This window comes from Hyperolius riggenbachi, chromosome 1 (genome assembly GCF_040937935.1).
Source record: "Hyperolius riggenbachi isolate aHypRig1 chromosome 1, aHypRig1.pri, whole genome shotgun sequence".
In the NCBI taxonomy this organism is placed as follows: Eukaryota; Metazoa; Chordata; class Amphibia; order Anura; family Hyperoliidae; genus Hyperolius; species Hyperolius riggenbachi.
In genome coordinates, this window is record NC_090646.1 from 590,431,571 (window position 1) to 590,456,043 (window position 24,473).

The following is a 24,473-nucleotide window of genomic DNA, read 5'->3' on the forward strand; positions in this document are numbered from 1 at the left end:
AAAATCTTAAAATTTAAAACACATACAAATAAGAAGTACATTTATTCCAGAGTAAAATGAGCTATACATTACTTTTCTTGTGTGTGTGTGTGTGTGTGTGTGTGTGTGTGTGTGTGTGTGTGTGTGTGTGTGTGTGTGTGTGTGTGTGTGTGTGTGTGTGTGTGTGTGTGTGTGTGTGTGTGTGTGTGTGTGTGTGTGTACGGGCTCAGGGCCGTTTCTTGGGCAGTGCAGGCAGGGCGACCGCACTGGGCGCAGACCAGCAAGTAGATGAAGGGGGGCGCTGGCAGAAGGATATTACCGCTAGGGAGCTGGTGACGTGTGGTGCAGCCAAATGGAAGAAGTAGATTACCAGCGCGATCACCTTCCTTGACTCCTCCTAGGCTGCCTGCGTCAGACTTCAAGTCATCATCATGTCACCACCACGTGATGACACCTGCTGTCCTGTAGCGGTACTGCAGGCTGTGAGTGCACGGCGCCCATGGAGGAGTCTGCTTTCCGGGTTCTCCTCGCCTGGGTGTTTTCCTGCTTCCTCCTGGATGAGCGGCTGGTCACTAGAAAGTAGGCAGATCTACTTGTGACCTGTGTCTGTATTTCTGTTCCTAAAGCGTAAGGGTTCCCGAGTCCACGGGGGTGGGGGGAAGGGAGTGCAATTTTTACACCTTCGCCCTGGGTGCAATTTAGCCTAGAAACTGCCCTGTACGGGCTTTTATACTTCTAGTGTGTACGGGCTTTTATACTTCTAGTGTGTACGGGCTTTTATACTTCTAGTGTGTACGGGCTTTTATACTTCTAGTTTTGAGAGTCTAACTAGTGCATTTCTAAGTATCTTTATGAAGTGATCATTGAATGCAGTCAGTTTATTTATTTTTTGTTACTATTTCTGTTCTGTATACTTTTGTGGGCTGATGGCTAAATTGCTAAGGCAAATATCACTGGGCATAGTGGGTAACCCCATCTGGTTCCTATTAGTATGTTGATGTGGAGATGACTTTGAATAGTCATTTAAAGGGATACTGTAGGGGGGTCGGGGGAAAATGAGTTGAAGTTACCCGGGGCTTCTAATGGTCCCCCGCAGACATCCTGTGTCGGTGCAGCCACTCCCCAATGCTCCGGCCCCGCCTCTGGTTCACTTCTGGAATTTCAGACTTTAAAGTCTGAAAACCACTGCGCCTGCGTTGCCGTGTCCTCACTCCCGCGGATGGCACCAGGAGGGTACTGCGCAGGCCCAGTATGGTCTGTGCCTGTGCCGTGCGCTCCTGGTGACATCAGGGGAAGCGAGGACACGGCAACGCAGGCGCAGTGGTTTTCAGACTTTAAAGTCTGAAATTCCAGAAGTAAACCGGAGGCTGGGCCGGAGCATCGGTGAGTGGCTGCACAGGCACATCCTAATGGTCTGCGGGGGACCATTAGAAGCCCCGGGTCTCTTCAACTCATTTTCCCCTGACCCCCCTACAGTATCCCTTTAAGGGTTGCTGTTGAATTTGATTGTAGGACTGCCAACAAGGAACAAATGACAATGGCCTCAATTCACTAAGCTTATCTCCTGTCTTTAATAACGTTTTTAGAGTCGTTACCATGGTGATAAGGCATGTAGTATTCAGGAAACATTTTACCTCAGGCTAACCTAAAGTTAACTCTTCTGTCTTTAAGTTAACTCTCCAATCCTTAAAACAACTCCAGAGTTAAAGACAGGCTGTTAATTAACTGCGTGTGAAAATAACTACAGAGGAGGAAAATTAACTACAGAGGAGGTAAATTAACTACAGAGGAGGTAACGTAAGGAATGATGAGATAAGATAACTCTCTAACTTGTGGAGGTAAGTTTTCTCTTGCCTTATTATCTCCAGCATGATCTTAGTGAATTGAGGCCATAGACTAACGTGAAACATCCTAGTAGGTCATTGATCAGGAAGCCAGCGATATCAGGCTACAGCTGTGTACACTTTACCAAAGTGATCATTACTAGTAATGGTCGCCATACACTATACACTTTTTTATTTCATTACATTTTCTAGATTGATTGCATTGTTTGAAAAAAGAAAATCAGGCAAATACACTAATCATCTTTTTCTAAAGATCAATTTGAGTTTCCATTATGGGCAGTAGATGGTAGTTCAAAAAGTGAGAAAATCAGAAAAATTTAGTTTATGGTTGAATTGCGTATGGCCTTTTTGTGATTTGGGGTTGTGGAATTACTGTGTTTGTGTTCCTAAATTATTCGGAAATTTCATTGTGCTGTGCTGGCTTTTCATAGTAGGAAACAGTGAAGCCATCTATGTCAGGGGTTTTATTTTGTTTCTTAAATACTATTTGAATTTCCCTCTTCATTTATTGGTTTGACTAGTTTCACTGACACTTCTGGCTTAAGGAAAGGGACATTTATTTGACACGGAAAGTACTTTGCTTTTTCTTTCATTTTTAAATTTGGGGTCTTGTATAATTACTGATAATATTTTTTGAACATGATACATGTAGTTTTTTGATAGTCTTTTGGGCTCTTAGGTCGATGGTTAACATATAACATTTGGCTTGTGTCCATTTTAGCACTCTTTCAGTTCTGTTTGAAAGTTTAGGTTCACTTGGATTTTAAGAGCTTTCACCTTTTGTTGCTTAATCAGCAGAAGTGTCAGGTTTTGGGCTAGTCCATCTCTCAGCACTTAGTGAATGGCGGTTGCTCTGTCCAATTGCCAGAAAACTGTGTAGCGAGCAGGGAAACTGGCCAGCATGATTGTTTAAATTATTTTTAGGGAATATCTTTATAAAGAATAAAAGCTTTGCTGAGAATCCCCTATGAAAAGATGGACTAGTCCAAAACCTGTCTCTTCTGTCAGATTTCTACTACCTACTGTAAATGACAGCAACATAGGAGAAAAGGAATGTATGGTTTATTTTACTCTGGAAAAAAACATACTTCTTATTTGTCTATGTTTGCACATATTTTAAATGTTACAATTTTTTGCCATAGTGCCCCTTTAAGCTTTATTAGGATGAAGTCCTTCTTATTGTCTTAGCTGACAGAATTATTGTTAGTATGATTTCATTTTTACATTTCCTAGGTAATATACGCGTAATAGCAGCAGTGGTAGTCATGACCACCAGCATGAATAGTGAAGTAATTGTTAGTAGACTGACAGGCATCATTCTTATAAATTTAGAGCACCAGGTTCTCTATATGTCTGTTTATCTCTATGGATGGAAGGGTGAGAAAGCAGCACAGTGATTCCCATTTAGGACAGCAGTGGAGCACATCAAAGCTTAAAGGTTAGTGAAGTAAACTGAGGAACATGGGATTTTGCACTGAAGCGGAAACAAATCAAAATAGAATATTTTTTATTCTCCTTAAAATATATATTATGTCCGAGCCTTCAGATCCTTCCGAGTGTGAATTTGGCTTTATACCCGAGGATTTCACTGACCTAACCTGGACTTCAATCACCGTGTAAGGATCAAGCACTCAGCGGAGATCACAACAAATCGCAGCTTGGGAGAGTTAAGATTCCATCTTTACCTCTGTGCTGAAAACTTTATTGTTCCAGATAACAAACAGATTTTAGATCATTGAAGGAGGAAAAACAAATAAAGAAAAAAGTAATAGATGTTGTTATGAATTAAAGTGCACCCTGTAGCAGGAGTACTACTACTACATTTGTACAACTATTTATTATTTATTATTTCAGATGACAGGCCAAGATGATATCTTCTTACTATTAGCAACAAAATGGCAGCTCCCATGCAGGCGAAGAAAAAACAAACAAACAAAAAACCTATCAGTGGAAACATACCACAGAAAGCATGCCTGGCACATGAGGGTATAGATTTATTTGAAACATGTTATAAATAAACATTTACTTTAAAGTGGAAAATATAGTTTAAGTTATTTGCAGGATAGTTACTCAAAAGGTTTATAGATGTGTTTCACTTTGCTTAGAAGCTTCCCTGGTTGTCGTTTTATTGCTATACTCTTGATAAAGGTGAACAAACAGATCAGAAAGGGTTTTTTTGTTTTTTTTTGTAGGATTTAATGTGACTATAAGCAGAAGAGAGAACATTTTCTTCACTTACTAAATTTTCTGGATGCATTTAATATAATACATCCTTTGCAATACCAGCATCCCAGCCTTGCTGTACTCTATGCTGAGGGACTTGTGATTTTTACACAGGTGACATTACCTTGGGGCAAAAGGAAGTAAGATAAGTGTATGGGCAATAAAGAGTAGGGGGGAAAAAGTTGATACTGCATGTTATGCCAGACTACAATTCCCCTTTAACCACTTCCTGCAAAATAGACATTTATAAACATCCTATTTTTGCACCTTTAGCACAAATAGGACAGTTATACAACTCTGGCTATTCTGCCAAAGTGTACGTGTCCATTTGTTTCTTTCAGCCCATGGCATAAAATGGTTAATAATATGTATACTTTCAAAACATGTCAGCTATTGTTTACGTTATTTAAAATAGATAGTGTTATCATTTAAAATGGCCAGTAATACAGTGCTAGTACATCCCTATATGGTATATCTGACACTCCTTTCAGGATTTCTCAATTCCTATATATAGCCATAAGGTGGCAATGCACATAAGGACACCTACAATCGACCAAAAGAATATTGTAGCTATTCAATCATTCAACACCACAGAAATGTATGCAAAATTGCCACTACACATAGGATGGCCAATAAACGGTTGTAAAGGCTAAGAACAGTTTAGCCCTTTAAGGTATACAAGGTATTCAATGGATGCGCTTCCAATAACAGATAAGCATATCACATATCCAAAGCTCGATTTAAATTCAGATAGCGCTTCAACATCAGCTAGTGACTTTTAATCTTTCACCAATCGAGTGCTCACACCCCCAACTGAAAGGAACTCACCATTGGTGTAGATCTACACCAATGGTGAGTTCCTTTCAGTTGGGGGTGTGAGCACTCGATTGGTGGAGGATTAAAAGTCACAAGCCGATGTTGAAGCGTTATCTGAATTTAGATCAAGCTTTAGGCAAGTTAAACTTTCAGTTAGGGATGAACTCATAAAAATGATTAATTAAATTGATTTTCTTTTGAAAAGTATGACTTTGATCAAATATTGTGCTAAAACAAGTATTCTCTGGAAGTATTTCCCTAAAGTGAAATATGCTTTGGAACAAAAGCCATTATATTCTCTTTCTAATGTACATGGAGGATTCTTTGCTTTCAGAATGATGAAGACATCCCTTCTTCCTGGCCACTCCTCCAGGGGAGGGGGAGGGCAAGAGCAGAGCTGTAGTTGTGTTTAAAAAATAAATACTGCTGAGATCTATTGTAGACCTACCCAACGCACTGATACATGAGGATAGGAGATGACATGCATAATACCCCATATTCTCCTGTTTTAAGTGTAATCCTCCAATGCTACCTTTACAACATCAACAACAAATAACATTTGTAAAGCGCTTTTCTCCCATAGGATTTACAGTGCATGCTTGTCTCAGACCAATAATTGGTTGATTGGTAAATTGTGGTACAGAGGAAGAACTGTATAAGCCTGGGAATGCCAGGCTAAACAGGTGGCTTTTCAGTCTGGATTTGAATAACTCCAGGGAAGGGCCTGTCTTTACTGAGTGTGATAGGGAGCTTCAAAGGATAGGGGCAGCACAATTAAATTACAACAATAACCTCTATGAACTTCAAAGGCAATAACTTGTCTATGTACTAAAAATGCAACTGTAAATTATTCCCCACCCTCCCTTTTATGTTATAATTTTGCCTTCAAAAGTTCTGTTACTTACTGATGACATCAGAAGCAATGGAGCAAACCATTATTGGAGGGGTGTTTGTAATATCCCAGCAGCAGCTCGCTCTAGTCCCCCCAGCATAGAATACAGCAGGGTTTGGAATGCAAAGGGCGTATTTCATAAAGTTAATTAAGAAGACACAAAGAAAACTTTTTCTCTGCTTACAGTCACACTGAATCCTGTAAAATAAGCATTTTCTGCACTGTTTGTTAACTCTTATCAACTGAAGTTAGTGATTGAAAGGTAGAATTTTAAATGTGTTTACATTGCTATTTCGAATTAAAGGAGTGCGTATTTTCTCCATTTATGGGCATATTTATTGGTATAACATTAGTTAATCAGCCCTATAGGGGGGTTTTCTGATTATTAATTACTATTTATGCTCCATTGTTAGTAGTGATCGAAAGAGAATCAGGGAAGTTGTGCAGCAGTGTCATATGTAACAGATAAGTAAATTAACCTTAACAGTCTATTAACCTTTTCAATTACTATCAAGCAAATGATGTTAAGTTTGTAATTTATAACACTTGGTTATTAATAGTTGTCCTTAAAGGGAAATTATCGGTACTTACATATTATACCGTCCACAACTTTGGCAGCCTCCTGTTCAAATTCTAGTTGCTCTCCGTTTGAGATCTTTAATCATTTGAATATCAAAAGTCTTGGCATTTATTTGCACCAGGGCCCAAGTCATTCCAATGCGCCATTCTCCAGCTATCCAGTGTTGAAGGAGGGGTGTCTATTGTACCGGGCTGCTCTGACCACCCCTGCCAGACATGCCAAAAGTACCAGCTGATGCCCTCTGTTTAAGAGTTGACACCCCTCTTTCAACACTGACTGCATAACTCGGGAACGGTGCATTGGAACAACTCCAGAATTTTAACAGGAGGCTGCCGAATTTGTAGATGGTATAATATGTAAGTACCAAATTATGTCATTAAAAATAGAAATAAATCCCACAGAATTCATGTTATTTAACCTGCATTTTAATTCAGTGCATTGAAAACAGTTAGGGAATGATTTCAAAGTCCTGTTACATGATTACCGCATGTGTTTGGCGCTTTGAGTCCGCCAGGAGAAAAGCGCAATATAAATGTTATTTGTCTTGTCTTGTCTTGTTGTGCAACCTTATCCTAATCGATCCCATGCCAGCACATTGCTTGTGTGTAGGGCTACTACTGTCTAAATAGGGCGCTGGAACTCTGAATTATTTATAGGCTCAGGGCCATTCAGAAGACACAAAATGGACTAAAGCAACTCTAAGGCTTAAGGCTACTTGCACACCAAGACGTTGCGTTAGGTGCTATGCCACGTTAAGGTCACATAGCGTGCACCTAACACAACGTATGGTGCTGCAAGATAGGACGGTAGAGTGAGCCGTGTTAGGAAGCTCTATCCCTATAAGGTCTCCCAGAGTGGCGCTGATTGGCCGGCGGGACCACGTGATGCGGAGCGAGACACTCCGCATCACGTGGTCCCGCCGGCCAATCAGCTGCCGCCAGTGCAGTGAATATTAAGTAGCCATGTGCGCGGCTACTGTAGCTGGCTCTCCCCGCCTCCTCTCTGCCCCCCACTGAGCATGTGCAAACAGTGTAACGCGGCTATAGCCGCTCTAACGCCGTAGCATGCTGCACTTTCGGGAGAACGTGCAGCGTTACATGTAACGCAACGTGGGCAGTGTGAACAGCCCACTTGTGTTACATTGCTGTGCGTTGGGGGAGCGTTACAGGCGCACTAACGTGCGCCTGTAACGTCCCTGTGTGTAAGCAGCCTTAAAGTGAACCTGAGGTGAAAATAAACTGATGAGATAAGCAATTATATTTCTCCTCTTACTCCTAAAAATGACTTTTTTTTCAGATATCTCATGGTTTTATTTTATATTTAAACATTTACAAAGTAGGTTTAATGTTTTACAGTCTCTAATCAGTGGCAGCCTATTAAGTGGCTGGATAGTGTACTGGTTAATGGCACCGTCTTTGACATGGGCGACAGGGTTTGAATCCTGGCTAGGGTCAGTACCTATTCAACAAGTAGTCCTTAGGCAAGACTCCCTAACACTGCAGGGTGGCCTCTTGAGTGGTCCCTTGTGGCTGCAGATCTTGAGTGCTTTGAGTCTGACAGGAGAAAAGTGCTATACAAAAGTTAGAACTATTATTATTATTATTATTATTATTTATTGTAAGTGTCCCAGAGTTAGAAAAAGGTCAATAGTTCTCGTATTTTATCTCTCTGTGCCCTCAGAAGTTGTATTCTGCCGGGAAAACTTTTATGGCTGTAATTAGCTTATCAGTGATACTTACCATATTCCTGACAAGGTACTGACAAGACAGAAGCTGCCACTTCTATGACTAAAAATTGACTCTTTCAGGCAGCAAAATAAAGTGACTGATTATAAATATGTTTTGTACTGCACATACATGTTTATCTCATCATGTCACATGTCACCCCAGGTACACTTTAACTAACCGAGCAAATAGGTGTAGAATGAATGCTAGAGTGCAAATAAGTGCTCATAAACAGGAGGCTTGGTCCTCTAAGTAATTTCAATGTAATAGTGTAACGATTGGGGTCAGCACACAGAGGATTTCTGATTATTGGTGATCTGCAGTATCACCAATAATACAGACGCTATACCCGATTATGTGTGATCTGCAGAATCACCAATAATACCAGTATAGCTTCACACAGGACACCTAATGTGGTAAAGTGTTTTGTGCAACAGTAAGAAAGGTTATCTCCCGAGGAGCGGGAAATACAGATTCTACTGCAGCCAGTGGACCCCTGAGGTGCAGGTGGCAACTGGCTGTACTCAAGCTGACCTCCTGAAGCGGAGGAGAGACAGACTGTACTGCAGCCAAGGATTCCCAGATGGATTGAGAATCAGAATGTACTGCAGCCAAGGATTCCTTGATGGATTAGGAATAAGACTGTACTGCAGCCAGTGGACTCCTATGGGGTAGAGCCCCCTGACTGAACTGCAAGAAGGACTTCCTGAGGAGCAGGCAGCCCTAGCAGCTAATTGACACCTGGAGGATTAGTGTCACTGATCACTCGAGGGATGAGTGACAGTCAGAAGGGTCAGACAGGCCAGGTCGGCAACACACAAGCAGATAAGGTACAGAGACAGAAGGCTGATTCGGTAACCGGGTACAGGCAAGGTTGGCAACTGGTAGACAGATGGGCGGAGGTACCGAATCAGAAAGCAAGAGAGAGGTCAACAGAGCCAGAGGTCATAAAAAATATTAATAAGCACAATTCTAGTCTGAGGTGTGAGGTCCTTCGTCTCGACACCCAGGAACTAGTCTAAAGAATAACACAGTATCCTATACTAGGGTGTGAGGTCCTTGGTCTCAACACCCGGGAACTAGTCTAAAGAATAACACAGTATCCTATACTAGGGTGTGAGGTCCTTGGTCTCAACACCCGGGAACTGGTCTAAAGTATAACACAGTAATGACACAGTAATCCTATACTTGGGTGTGAGGTCCTTGGTCTCAACACCCCGGAACTGGTCTAAAGTATAACACAGTAATGACACAGTAATCCTATACTTGGGTGTGAGGTCCTTGGTCTCAACACCCCGGAACTGGTCTAAAGTATAACACAGTAATGACACAGTAATCCTATACTTGGGTGTGAGGTCCTTGGTCTCAACACCCCGGAACTGGTCTAAAGTATAACACAATAATGACACAGTAAACTTCAAGAGCGGAATCTGGCTAAGTGTGAATTCCCAGTTCCAACTGGTTCTAACATACTGTAGGATCTGACTGAGGTCTGAGTGCTCACACGTTAGTATTCGCAACGGCAGACAACCAGCAACTGACAAGCAAGTTCTATATATACTTACAGGGGTACAGGGGGTAGGAGATCTCTTCCGAGAGGAACCGTTGTTCGCCCTCAAAAGAGGGAGAACGATCCAGAACACAGTAAGGAAGGTGGACACGGCCACCATCACCAAAAAGTTGAATAAACAGAGGAATGGTACCTTTGCCTGTTGCAGTTGCAATGTGTGCTCAGCAATTGTGGGAGGCAACTCCATTTCCCACCCACACACGGGTAGGCAAGTGCAGATTCGAGGTAGATACACCTGTGCCAGTACCCATGTGGTATATGGTTTAAAATGCCCGTGTGGTATGATGTATGTTAGCATGACCACACGGGCTGTGCGGGTACGAATCCAGGAACACAAGCGATTTATCAGTGGGTTCTTGGAAGGCAAAGGAATATATGAAACCTCTGTGTCCAGACATTTTTGTGAAGCTAGACATAGGGCTTCGCAATTAAGATGGATGGTGCTCGATTCCCTAGATTTAGAACGGAGTGGGGGAGATAGAGAAAAGCTCTTACTTCAGAAAGAGGCACGATGGATTAGTTACCTTGATGTGATGTCCCCAAGAGGGATGAATGAACACATGCAGTGGAAATGCTTTATATAGCAGCTTTTTGTAGCAGTATGGCAGCATTTTTGCAGCATTTTTACAGCATTTTTTAGCTGTTTTATGGCATTATGGCGGCATTTTTTCAGCATTTTTCCAGCATTTTACTGCATTTTTTTATAGCATTTATAGCAGCTAATGTGCTTTTTTGAGCATTTGTTCAGCAGCGCTTTTTTCAGCATTTTTTCAGCATTTTTTCAGCAATTTTATAGCTACTGGGGTGCTTTTTTCAGCATTTTTTCAGCATTTTCATAGCATTTTGTATAGCATTTATAGCAACTCAGGTGCTGTTTACTGCAATTAGGCCAAGCGAAGCGAGTGGTGCAATGTATGATGGATTTTAGTGGTAGTGACTACAGTTACAGCCTTTGCCTTTCTTTTTTTAGGTCGGAGTTCACGGGTAGCCCTAGTGGAGTGCCCTGGGATCACGGTCAGTTATAATATTTACTTAATGGGTAGCCATATTTTGGAGTTCCCCTAATGTGTTACTGTGTGTAGAATCACAGGGATGCTAATGTGTAATAATGTGAATTTTTTAAACATTTTTGGATTGATTATTCTATCTGATAAGTGGTGAAATGATGAGTTGGAGTGTAATTGTGATAGCTAGGTGTGGTCATTGTCTAGTTAAGATCACCACGCCCCCGGGCTCAGGGGTGTGGCTTTGAACTTGTATAAATATGTGGATTGCATTTGGTTTCATTTTACACCTGATGAAGAACCGCGATGGTTCGTAACATGTAGTGTTGCTCCACCACCAATATACGCTTTAAATAGCAAAGCCTTTTGTGTGCCGCCTCTTCAGTGTTTGCATTCATTACAAATAGTTTTAGGTTTGGCTAGAGTTGGTCTTTAGCATGCACAGATAATTCACCAAGTAATTAATCTGCTTTCAGTTGCCTTAAGTTAGCTGGTTGATCAGTTAATTGGTCATGAAATAAGACTCAACCGATGGTGAAGATGGGCTGAGCAATTAAAAGCAAAGTCAATTAAATCCATTGATCTGCTTTATTGGTCGTGTAATAAAAGGGGCATTTGGGTGATTAGCATGCCTTTCTTTAGATGTATTGTGCATACCAGTCGGCATTCTACTCTGGAACATGTAAGGAATGTGATACAGTGTTTTTACTACAATTCCTTTATGGTAAAAGGATGGACAAATACTGCTTATGTGCTAAAGAAAAGAAACAAGTAACCTTTAATTACTTCCCATTATTTATTGGTGCACAGAGCCTGCAGTTTTTCAAACAATTAGGTGTTAGATGGCACATAGAAACAACTATTGTGTTATTGTGCTATTCTAGAACGGGAGGTATTTGCAAATATTCAGCATTGCCTTGAAGTAAACCAGAGACCAAATAATATAAATATTTGATACTTACCCGGGGCTTCCTCCAGCCCCATAAGCACGTGTGAGCCCCTCGCTGTCTTCCTGCGGTCTGCCATTCAGCCGCGATCAGCCCCAGTAACTGGTTCAGTCGTGTCAGTCTGTGTCTTATGCACATGCGCAGACCTCCCGTTACCGGAGCTGATTGCAGCTGAACGGCAGATCGCCTGAGGACGGGGAGGGACTCAGACGTCCTTATGGGGCTGGAGGAAGCCCAGGGTAAGTATCGATTCTTTCTGTTATTTGGTCTCTGGTACCCTTTAAAACCACATACTCTCCACAGTGATGTAGGAAGAAGGATCCAGCAACGTTCTTCCAAAATGAGCACTCCCCGATCCAACTTCCTGTGAGCGAATATGCGAGACGCAACGCGACATTACACAACAGGGGCTAAGAAGACTTCTAGCGATTGCAGTACTCTGTGTCATTGCTGGAGTCATTGGGGATCTTAAAGATCCAAGCCGCCCTGATGGTCATTATCGACCTGTACCCACATCGCAAGATCACTCACGGAAACAATCACTCTACGCTCAACAAATCGCCGGTCGTCGGGATAATCATTGGGAAAATCGGGTGGTGGGTATGGGCCTTCAAGATGAAGTTACTGTACTTCCATAAAGCCTCACTTCAAAACATTGAGCGTATAATTAGGTAATAGAGATGGGCCGAATATCAAATTTTGGGTTCACAAATTGCGAATCCAAATCTCCGCAAAAGTTCTCGAATCTGGTGAATCTGCGAATCTCCATAAACTTCAATGGGCAGGGGAATTTTAAAACCTGCAAAGACTGTTTTTGGCCATAAAAGTGATGGAAAAGTTGTTTCAAGGGGCCTAACACCTGGATGAGGGCATGCCGGAGGGGGATCCATGACAAAAGTCCCACCAAAAATTACACAGTTGACGCAGAGTCGTGCTTTAATCTCTAAAGGGCAGAAATCACATTACATTCCTAAATTGGTGGAATAAAGTGCTTTAAAATATTTGGCGTGTGTACATGTCGATTGGGTAGTGTAAGGGTTACACACTTTCTGATGGGGGGGGGGGTCAGTTCAGGTGGCTGATTGGCTGCCATGTGCCCGGTGACTGTGAGGTAAGGGGGGGTCAAAGTTTAGCTCAATGATAATTTATAGGGGGCGGGTCAAACACGCTATGTATTCGCCTGAGGGGGGGGGGCGAACGCGAACACCCCTTGTTTGCTGCGAAAAATTTACTGGGCGAATAGTTCGGTCCATCTCTAATAAGTAAATCATTTCCTTATGTTCCTGAAGAGCTGGAAAATCAGGTTTATATACACCTATAGCATATTAATCCTTGTTAACACATAATGCAACTTGCAGACCGCTGTGTCAGGCTGTTTGAGCCATAATCAGTATAAGGCAGGCTTTCTCAACCAGGGTACCCTGGAACCCCATGTTTCCTTGAGTACTCTGCAGGAGTTCCTTGGCATTTTCCCCCATCGTGGGGGAAGAATAATAGAGCACATTATAATAGGGGGTACTGTAACAAGAAGCACTAAATTGGGGGTCAGAATAGTAATGAGCACAAGAATAAAAAAAACCACTATGATAAGGAGACAGTATAATGAGGGGCAGGCGGGCATTGAAATAGGGGGTAGTGAAATAAACAGCCACACCTACTTACCATGCCTCCTGCAAAACAAATTCAGGGGTTCCTTGAGATCCAAAATTTATTTGCAGGGGTTCCTCCAGGGTAAGAAGGTTGAGAATGGCTGGTATAAGGTATGGAATTATATGGCTCTTTGGAAGGCTTTACTAGTTAGAGGTATTACAGGGCTCTCCAATAAGTCATGGAAAACCAGAATTATTAGGATTTTTGTAGAAGGTCAAAAGGAACCCCCCATAGTGAGAAAAAACTACAGAGAGCACTGCTATTTATATAATAATAATAATAATTATAATAATAATAATAATAATCTGAACATTTGTATAGCGCTTTTCTCCTGTCGGACTCAAAGCGCTCAAGAGCTGCAGCCACTGGGACGCGCTCAAGAGGCCACCCTGCAGTGTTAGGGATTCTTGCCTTGAACTCCTTACTGAATAGGTACTTGACCTAGCCAGGGTACTTGACCTAGCCAATATGTATACTAAAGGGTAGTCTATCACCGTGCGAATCTAGAGAAAAGCAAACTAGTAACTCAAAACTCAAGAGAAAGAATCTTACAACGCATCAGTGATACAAGGAAAAATATAGACCCCTCTTTGTTGCGCATGCTGCGGTGGCGAGGAGCATGGCGGAGCTTCAGGTAACTTTGGCATTCCGCTTCATTACAGTTAGCGCTCTAGTGCTCAGATCTTCATTGGCTCTGACATGTCTTTTGCAGACGGTCCATTATCAGTTTGATTCATGCTTGTGCATTCTAGGATTTTTTTTCATGGGTAACAGCATATTTGGATATGTACAGTATCTTTGCACTTGATACCCTATTTGTTTATTTATTTATTTCTCATGTCACTATATGATTGTTGCCTGCAAGATGTTGCACTTTTTATTGTACCTTGTATGGATAGGACTTGTGATTCATGTATGGTAGGCATTTAGCACGTTGCACCTTGATATTGATTTTTATTGATCCTCTGCTTATTTATCTTGTAGCGCCTTCTGCATTACAATTGTGCAATGTTAGCCATTGTTTACCAGTTGCTGGCTTATTAGCCTTGATTATATATTGCATCGTTGACACTTATTGTCCTTATTTTTGCTCCGTTGGATCCTGACGCCTTCATTTCCTAGAAGCTTGCACCTATTTTATCCCCTTTGTATTGTCTTGTCTGGTGTTTATTATTTTTGTGATTTTTCTATCACTTCTATAAGCATTACCAATAAAGATAGTGAGGATGTTAAGCTAAGTACAATTGAGCTTTAGGAAAGCTGAGCTGAATAGATCCCCACAACTGCTTGAGATAGGGCTGGTGCACACCACAAGAGCTTTTAAACGCTAGAGATTTTAAAAGCTCTTGCTAATGCTATGCTATGGGGAATTTTTACAAAATCACATCGCTCCAGTGTGCACACACACATAGGATAATATAAGCAGGAGCTTTTAAAATCACAAATCGCTCAGAAAAGCTCTTCTGGTGTGCACCAGCCCTTACAGAAGAGAGTGCTGTCCTACTGGGCCCACCCACAGAGCAGTAGAGATGACCCGAACCTCCGATTTTTGGTTCGCAAACCGCGAACGCGAACTTCTGCAAAAGTTTGGTTCGCACAAACTTTCACGAACCGCAACAGACTTCAATGGGGAGGGGAACTTTGAAAACTAGAAACACTTATGCTGGCCACAAAAGTGATGGAAAAGATGTTTCAAGGGATCTAACATCTGAGTTTTTGCATGGATGAGTGGGATTGACTCCAAAAGTCCCGTGGAAAACCTGGATTTGACGCAAAGCAGCGTTTTAAGGGCAGAAATCACATTGAATGCTAAATAGCAGGCCTAAAGTGCTTTAAAACATCTTGCATGTGTATACATCTATCAGGGAGTGTAAATAGAGTACTGCTTCACACTGACACACCAAACTCACTGTGTAACGCACCGCAAACAGCTGTTTGTGTAGTGACGGCCGTGCTGGACTAGTGCGCACCATGACGAGAGTGCAGGTGATGGTGGTTTTCCAGCCCATATGGTTGCCGGGCTATGGTAGCTCAATGACAGAACAGCAACTGTCCAGTTGATCAAATTTGGTCTGTCCACAATGAAGCAATGACCTTATTATTGTGGGTATGCCCCCCCCCCCTCCGAGACAATCATATAGCCGGCGGTCATTGCTTCATTGTGATACGCAAGCCCCTTCACCGCGGCAAGGTAATGATCATGAAGGGGAGGCCATACATCGGGGTATATTTCAAGCATTTTAAGTATGCACCAGAGTTTTACTTAGCAAGCTGCCACCATTGGCGAGGGCTGGTATGTCTGTGGTGTGCACCATACTTACGTTTATATTTCAAGTGTTTGAAATATGCACCAGAGTTCTACTAGGCAGGTTGCCACCATTAGAGAGGACTGGTATGGCTGTAGGGTAGGAGGAGGCCATATTTAGGGGTATATTTAAGTGTTTGAAATATGCCCCAGAGTTCTACTCTGCATATTGCCACCATTGGCGAGGACTGGTATGGCTATAAGTGAGGCCATACTGAGGGGTATATTTCAAGCGTTTTAAATGTGCCCCAGAGTTCTACTCAGCAGATAGATAGCCACAATTGGCAAGGACCGGTATAACTGTAGGGGAGGCTATACTTGGGGGTATATATCGAGCATTTGAAATATTCCCCAGAGTTCTACTCGGCAGATAGCCACCATTGGTGAGGAATGGTATAACTGTAGGGGAGGCCATACTTGGGGGTATATTTCAAGCATTTGAAATATTCCCCAGAGTTCTACTCAGCAGATAGCCACCATTGGCAAGGACTAGTATGGCTGTAGGGGAGGCCATACTTAGGGGTGTATTTGAAATATTCCCCGGAGTTCTATTCGGCAGGTTGCCACCATTGGCAAGGACTTGTATGGCTGTAGGGAAGGCCATACTTAGGGGTATATTTTAAGCATTTTAAATATGCCCCAGAGTTCTACTTGGCAGGTTGCCAAAATTGGCGAGGACTGGTATGTCTGTAGGGGAGGAGGAGACCATAGTTAGGAGTTGCCACCATTGGTGAGGACTGGTATGGATGTAGGGGAGGCCATACTTAGGGATATATTTCAAGTTGCGCAAAAGGTGGATCAGCGCAACACCAGGCTGCCTCCGAATGGCCTCCATCAGAGATGCGCTGAGCCCCCCCAGGAACTACAAACGCACCTTGAACCCAAACAGAAGCTCTGCATATACACCAAAAGCATGGCTGTTAAGTGGGAGCAGCTGACCAAAAACAAATTACATTAGTACATAGCAAGGAAATGAGCAGCGCTACTTAAAAACAGACTAGTGCCTACCTGCAAAAGAGTGCAAGCCCCACGTGTGGGGGGGAATACACACCGAGCATACCAATGACCTGTCTACCACTGGAGGAGGATGTTAGTTTCCATTAACAGCTTGCATGCAACCTATTAAGTACTCGTCCCTCCCACTGCGAAGAAGTCAATCCTCCATGGGAGGGGCCTAACACTAACTAAATCCTAACCTATGTATATGCATAGCCTGGGTGCGGCTAATCAAATAAAATCGAAAATTGAAAATTGCGCAAAAGGTGGATCAGCGCAACACCAGGCTGCCTCCGAATGGCCTCCATCAGAGATGCGCTGAGCCCCCCCAGGAACTACAAACGCACCTTGAACCCAAACAGAAGCTCTGCATATACACCGAAAGCATGGCTGTTGAGTGGGAGCAGCTGACCAAAAACGAATTACATTAGTACATAGCAAGGAAATGAGCAGCGCTACTTAAAAACAGACTAGTGCCTACCTGCAAAAGAGTACAAGCCCCACTTGTGGGGTCGAATACACACCGAGCATACACATGACCTGTCTACCACTGGAGGAGGATGTTGGTTTCCATTAACAGCTTGCATGCATATATTTCAAGTGTTTGAAGTATGCCATAGAGTTCTACTCGGCAGGTTGCCACCATTGGCGAGGATTGGTATGTCTGTAGGGGAGACCATACGTTGGGCCATATTTTAAAAGATTGAAATCTGACCCTAAGTTCTCATCGGCAGATAGCCACCATTGGTGAGGACTGATATAACTGTAGGGGAGGCCATACTTAGGGGTATATTTCAAGCGTTTTAAATATGCCTCAGAGTTCTACTTGGCAGGTTTCCACCATTTGCAAAGACTGGTATGGCTGTAGGGTAGGAGGAGGCCATACTTTGGAACATTTTTCCAACGCTTGAAATATGCCCCTAAGTATTGCCTCCTCCTCCTCTACAGCCATACCAGTCCTTGCCAATGGTAGCAACCTGATGCGTTTAACTCTAGTGCATATTTTAAACACTTCAAATATACCCCTGTTTTCTGCTCAGCAGGTTGCCACTATTGGCGAGGACTGGTATGGCATTAAGGGAGGAGGAGGCAATACTTAGGGGTATATTTAAAGCATTTGGAATATGCCCCAGAGTTTTACTCGGCAGGTTTCCACCATTAGCGAGGACTGGTATGGCTGTAGGGAGACCATACTAAGGGAAATATTTCAAATGCTTGAAATATACCTGTGAGTTCTACTCGGCTGATTGCCACCATTGGCAAGGACTGGTATGGCTGTAGGGGAGGCCATACTTAGGGGTATATTTCAAGCATTTGAAATATGCCCCAGAGTTCTACTCGGCAGTTTGCCACCATTGGCAAGGACTGGTATAGCTGTATGGAAGAAGGATGCCATACTTTAGGGCATATTTCAAATGCTTGAAATATACCCCTAAGTATGAGCCCCCTACAGCCATACCTGTCCTCGCCAATGATGGCAACCTGCCAAGTAGAACTCTGGGGCATACTTCAAACGTTAAACGCTTGAAAATTACCCCATGCTTCAAACGCTTGAAAAATGTTGCCCGCTCCTCCCCTACAGCCAATCCTCGCAAATTGAGGCAACAGGCTGGGTAGAACTATGGGGCATATTTCAAACGCTTGAAATATACTTCAAAGTATGGTCTCCTTCTCCCCTACAGCCATACCAGTCCTCGCCAATGGTGGCAACCTGCTGAGTAGAACTCAGGGGTATATTTTGAGCATTTGAAATATGCCCAAGAGTTTTATTGGGCAGGGTGCCGCCATTGGCGTGCACTGATATAGCTGTAGTAGAGGAGGTGGCCACACTTTAGGGCATATTTGATACGCTTGAAATATACCCTTTTATATGGCCTCTGCCTCCCCTCCAGCTTTATCAATGCTTGCCAGTGGCGGCAACCTACCCAATAGAACTCTGGGGCATATTTTAAATGCTCAGGTTGCCATCATTGGGGAGAACTGGTATGGCTGTAGGGAAGAAGGAGGCCATACTTTGGGACATATTTCAAACGCTTGAAAGATACCCTTGAGTTATACTCGTCAGGTTGCCACCATTGGCGAGGACTGGTATGGCTGTACGGGAGGCAAAACTGGGGGTATATTTCAAATGTTTAGCAAGGATTGGTATGGCTGTAGGGGAGGAGGATGCCATACTTAGGGGTATATTTCAAGCATCTGAAATATTCCCCAGAGTTTTACTCGGCAGGATGCCACCATTGGCGAGGACTGGTATGGCTGTAGGGGAGATGGAGGCCATACATCTGTGTATATTTCATGCATTTGAAATATGCCCCAGAGTTCTACTCGGCAGGTTGCCACCATTGGCGAGGATTAGTATGGGTGTAGGGCAGGAGGAGGCCATATTTTGGGGTATATTTCAAGCATTTGAAATATGCCCCATAGTTCTACCTGGCCAGTTGACTCTATTTGCGAGGATTGGTATGTCGGTAGGGGAGGAGGAGGCCATACCGTATTTTTTAAGCGTTTGAAGTATGCCCTAGAGTTCTACTCAGCAGGTTGCCACCATTGGCGAGGACTTGTATGGCTGTAGGGGAGGCCATACTTAGGGGTATATTTAATGCATTTGAAATATGCCCCATAGTTCTACTTGTCAGGTTGCCACCTTTGGTGAGGACAGGTATGGCTGTAGGGGAGGAGTAGGCCATACTTTGGGGAATATTTCAAATCCTTGAAATATACCCCTGAGTTCTACATGGCAGGTTGCCACCATTGATGAGTACTGGTATGGCTGTAAGGGAGGAGGAGGTCATACTTAGGGGTATATTTCAAGCATTTGAAATATGCTCAAAGTATGGCCTCCTCCTCCTCTACAGCAGGGATGCTCAGCAGAGCTCGAATATTCGAGTAGCTCGACTATTCGAGCTCTTTTTCAGCTATTCGAATGGGCTATTCGAGTGAACTCGAATATCCCATTCACTATTCGCGCTATTCGAGCAAACAGCGCTATTCGAGCTCGAATACCGAGCTCGAATAGCGTCATAGCCCAGATTGATGTCCTTAGAGCCAATCAGAGGGCTCCCAGGCCCTCTGACGGCAGCCAATCACAGAGGGGGACCCTGGTCAGCCCCTACCCTATAAATAGCGGCCGCCATGTTAGGTTTTTCCGTCCTTGCTTGACTTGTACAGAGAGAGATCTGCTCCTTTGTGCTTTGGCTTAGCAAGTGCTCTATTGTGTCAATCACCTAGCGTTTTTGCTCACATACACCTGCTATACACACCTATATTGTTTTTAGCTAGATAGAGATTGTATTTTAGTTAGTAGCTTGTGTGTTACATAGAGACAGCTGCTGCTGCAGGCAAGCTTAGAGCTTTCGGCCTCAGGGCCTTGCCTGTGTGGGCAGCTGTCCTCCTGTTCTGTGTTAGTTTATTTCTCATCTATACCTGTGTTTGTGCTGTGTATTCTACCCTGTCTTGTCCTTTACTACTGAGTGATTATTGTATTTTGTAGTTATACTGTACTAGGGACACTCACTGTCACTGTTCATAGCTCCTGCGTGTGTGTGTGCGTGCACTGTCTGTAGTGTACACAGTACACACTCTATTCCCTTCTACTGAATCATCTGATTACTACTGAATCTGATTATTGTATTTTCTAGTTGTACTTACTGTACTAGGGACACTCAGTCACTGTTCATAGGCTAGCTCCTGCATGTGTGTGTGCGTGCACTGACTGTAGTACACACACTCTATTTCCTTCTACTGAATCTGATTACTACTGATTATTGTATTTTCTAGTTGTACTAGTGTACTAGGGGACACACTCACTGTTCACTGTTCACACTTACTGATTACTGATTATTGTATTTTGTATTTGTACTGTACTAGTAATCACTTAGCGATCTAATCACTTAGTGATTAGTGTCACCTCACCCACCAACCCACTCCATTAAAGTACCCCACTTTTTCACCCGCCCTTTTAAAAAACTTTTTTGTTTACGCCAAAAACATCTAAGATGTCTGGAAGTGGCAGCCAGCGCGGTTTGGGCAAGGGGAAGGGCAGCAAGGGAATCAGGAGGAGAGGGAGCAGCATTGTGGCAAGCCGTGCCACCATGCACAGTTCCGCAGCAGCAGCAGCTGCGTCAGTGGCTAACATTCCGCCTATAGCCACTGGCCGTGGACGCCTTGTGCGCCCAGCAGGAGCATCTGCAACTCACGCTGCAGAGACACAGCAGCAGCAGCGTGTAGTACCTGCTCCTATTTTCCTCCAGCCGGGTCGGAAACGTCCCATTGAGGAAAAGGATGCAGCCACTGTGGTGCAACTGATGACGGAGGATGAGCAGCCCGCCATCAGCTCTGCATCCGAGGCCTCCACCCTCACCACCACCACCACCCCTGTTCGCAGCAGCCGCCCAGCAGGGCCTGGGGAGGAGGCCAGTTCACCGTCAGTTGGCGACCTGTCATTCAGCAGTCTTTTGACCCCAGGCATCATGAGTGAATTGTCTGCTGTTGTTGGCGATTTTGAGGAGGAGATGCTGATGGGCACTTTGGGGGAGGAAGGATTGGACAGCAAGACTGTGGCGACAGTCAAGCAGCCCATCCATGCATCAGGAGAGGAGTTTGGGGGGTCATCATCCCAGCAGGACATGTTTCAGGAGGGGGAGGATGATGATGATGATGATGACAGGGTGACGGACAAAGACTGGGTGCCACCACCAGCACCTGGGGATGTCATCAGCAGCTCTGAGGAGGAGGAGGAGGATGCGCTTGTGGGCCTTGCAAGGAGGCGCATCATTGCAAGCATTGGCAGCAGTAGGCAGGTCCCACAGCCTGCTGGTGTCTCAGGCTCAGCAGCAGCAGCATCTGACAGTACCACCACCAGCCGCACCCAAGCCCCCCCCCCCCCCAACCACCACAGGGAGACAGGCAGCAGCGGCTCCAGTCCGTAGGGGGTTTTTCACGTCACCAATCTGGCAATTTTTCACTATGCCCACAGTTCACAGCAAGTACGCCACTTGCAACCACTGTCAGCGGAAGTTGAGCAGAGGTGCAGACCCCTTAAAGTTCAGCACCAGCTCTCTTATCAACCATCTTGCTGCTAAACATTACCACCAGCATGAGGAGTTCAAGAGGCTGAAGGCATCTGGTGCTGGCAGTGGCACCACACCCAGCACTGCACAGCCTTCAGCAGCAGCAGCAGCAACAGCAGCCACCCGCCCTCCTGCTCTTCCAGCACCACAAGCAGGAGTGCGGAAACGCACTGCCCCTCCCCCTCTGCAACTCCTGCCGCCGACACTGAGACCTGTTCTGGCAGCCAGTCCTCAGTGGCCTCCTCTGCTGTCTCCGCTGATTCCCGTGCTAGCAAAAGGCGACGCCAGAGCCTTTTGAGCGAGTCCTTCCAGGGGGTGGTTAGGGCTCTGCCTCCCAGCAGCCGTCGCGTGCGGCAGCTGAACGGCTTGCTGGCACGGGCCATGTGCTCCCAACTCCTGCCGTACACGCTCGTGCAGGAGGGGAGCGACATGCGTGCGCTGCTTGCTTGTGCAGCCCCAGACTGGCAGCTCCCCAGCAGACACTTCTTCGCCCGCCAGGTCATGCCTGCACTGCACCGCTTTGTGATGGCCAATGTGGAGCGAGGGCTGGAGCACGCGGTTGGTGAATGGGTCCACGTCACCATGGACTCCTGGAGCAGCCGCTTCGGGACAGGCCGCTACCTGTCCTTCACTGTCCACTGGGTCAGCTTGGTGGAAGGGGGTGAGGATGGGAGAGCAGCAGCAGGCACAGCAGCAGCAGCAACACAGTGGGTGGTGCCACCCCGCAGGGTCAGGGGAACTGCAGCAGGTTCCTCCGATCCTCTGCCATCCTCCGGCACACCTGGCCAAATCCCCCGCCTCAGCAGCAGCGTGAAGCCACGCCACTGTCAAGCGCTGCTGCAGTTGGTCAGCCTTGGGAAGACCAAACTGACGGCAACCCATGTGTTGGCCAAACTCCAGGAGCAGGAGAGGATTTGGCTGACCCCCAGAGGCCTCAGAGTCGGAGAGGTGGTGGCCGACAATGGGGCCAATCTGGTTGCCACAATCGACAGGGGGAACCTGACCCACATCCCCTGTCTTGCCCACGTGCTGAACCTGGTGGTGCAGAAGTTCCTCCACCCTGGCGATGTTGGAGCGTCTGGTTGAACAGAAGCACGCTGTCAACCAGTACCTTGCCCTGGCCACTGTGTCCGCCGCTCAGAAAAGGGACAAGACCAGCAACATCCCGTCCATCGTCCCCGATGACGACTGGGGGCACATGCAGCAGGTGTGCTTAGTGCTGGCTCCCTTTCTGCAGGCCACCAACATGGTGAGCAGGGACCATGCTATGGTGTGCGAGTGGGTGCCCCTGGTTTGTCTGCTGAACAGGGCTCTCAATGCTTTGCTGGAACAGGGAGCGGCAGCCTTGGCCCAGCAGGAGTGGCATGCAGCTGCACAGTCCACCTCTGAGGGGGAGGAGGAGGAGGACTTGGTGGAGGTCCCTGACCTTGCTGCTGATGAGGGAGATAAGCACAGTGCAGCTGAGTTGGTGCGGGGGTGGAGAGAGGATGAGGCGGCAGAGGATGAGGATGAGGACAGCACTGCCGTCGATGTGCCAGCACACGTGGCCCGCCTCTTCCCAATGGCAGCGCACATGCTGACGTGCCTGCGCAAGGACCCCAGGGTGATCCAGATGAAGCAGAGGGAGGACATCTGGATCAGCATGATGTTGGACCCGCGCCTCAAGGGGAAGTTGAGCCAGTTCCTGCCTCCTGCAGGAGGAGACCCAGCGCAACAAATAAGGAGCTTGCAGCAGGCCCTTGTTGAGCGCTTGGAGGAAGCCTTCTCCCAGCCTTCCACCCCCACTGTCCAGCCAGCACAGAGGCAGCAGCAGGTGCCTGCATCCAGCAGCAAGCGCCCCACAGACCTGCTGTCTCTCAGCAACGAGCTCTACAGGACTGTAGAGGCTCCAGCAGTGACTAGAGAGGAGGTGCATGCAGCAGCATCCTCCTCCGGTCACAGCCAGCGCCTGACCCGCATGGTGGCTGACTACATGGGGTCCTACAGCGGGCCTGACAGCGATGCCCCTGTTGATCCCATGGAGCATTGGGTCAAGCGCCTGGAGATCTGGAGCGAGCTGGCGCAGTATGCCCTGGAAGTGCTGTCCTGTCCCCCTTCCAGCGTGCTGTCCGAGCGCTGCTTCAGTGCAGCTGGTGGCGTGGTCACCGAGAAACGCTCACGTCTGTCTCACAAGTCTGTGGACAGACTGACGTTTCTCAAGATGAACCAGGCGTGGGTGGAAGGCGAGTTCCTGGCCCCTGTTGTAGGCGAGAGGGGGACATGAACTGGCTGCTGGAACCATCGTTAATATGCCTTACCACCCTTTACCATGTCCTGGCTCCTGCTCACTAAGCCAGCCTGGTTCAGTTTGACTATTACGTCGCCTGTAGCCACACATTTTATACCTACAGTGGGCTGCTGTGTACTGCCCTTCTGCTGTCTGTCTGTGTTTCCAACTGCCAGGGTACACAGATTTACCTTCTGCGGCCACTCTGCCACCAGCTATTACGTCCAACAATAGCTATCTGTTTAATTTGCCTTAAAACAAATTAAAAAAAAAAGGTTTAATTTTTCTGAGGTGCCCGGGTTCAAAACTGTGTTGTCCCAGTTGTGTATTGGACACGATGTGGGCTGCACGACCGCTGTCTGGGACCTCCTGTTGTGTTTATTTACAGCCCTGGTATCACCGCTAGGTACCAGGGCTATTATGTCACGCTGCCTACCTGCTGCCACACTCACACTACTCCTCCATTCCTCCTGCTGCTGCTGTCTATCTGTGTTTCCCACTGCCAGGGTACACAGATTTACCTTCTGCTGCCACTCTGCCACCAGCTATTACGTCCAACAATAGCTATCTGTTTAATTTGCCTTAAAAAAAAAAATAAACCAATAAAA

The 24,473-nt window shown here is 45.5% G+C and overlaps 1 long non-coding RNA gene across 1 annotated transcript in view; it reads left to right on the plus strand.

Annotated features, from left to right (window-relative positions):
* LOC137527946 (uncharacterized) overlaps window positions 1-3,804 on the plus strand; it is an 83,628-nt gene extending 79,824 nt beyond the window's left edge. The window contains exon 3 of the long non-coding RNA XR_011023235.1: window positions 3,678-3,804. This is a non-coding gene — a long non-coding RNA (uncharacterized lncRNA). The remainder of the gene's footprint in view (window positions 1-3,677) is intronic.
* Window positions 3,805-24,473: the final 20,669 nt, after the last annotated feature.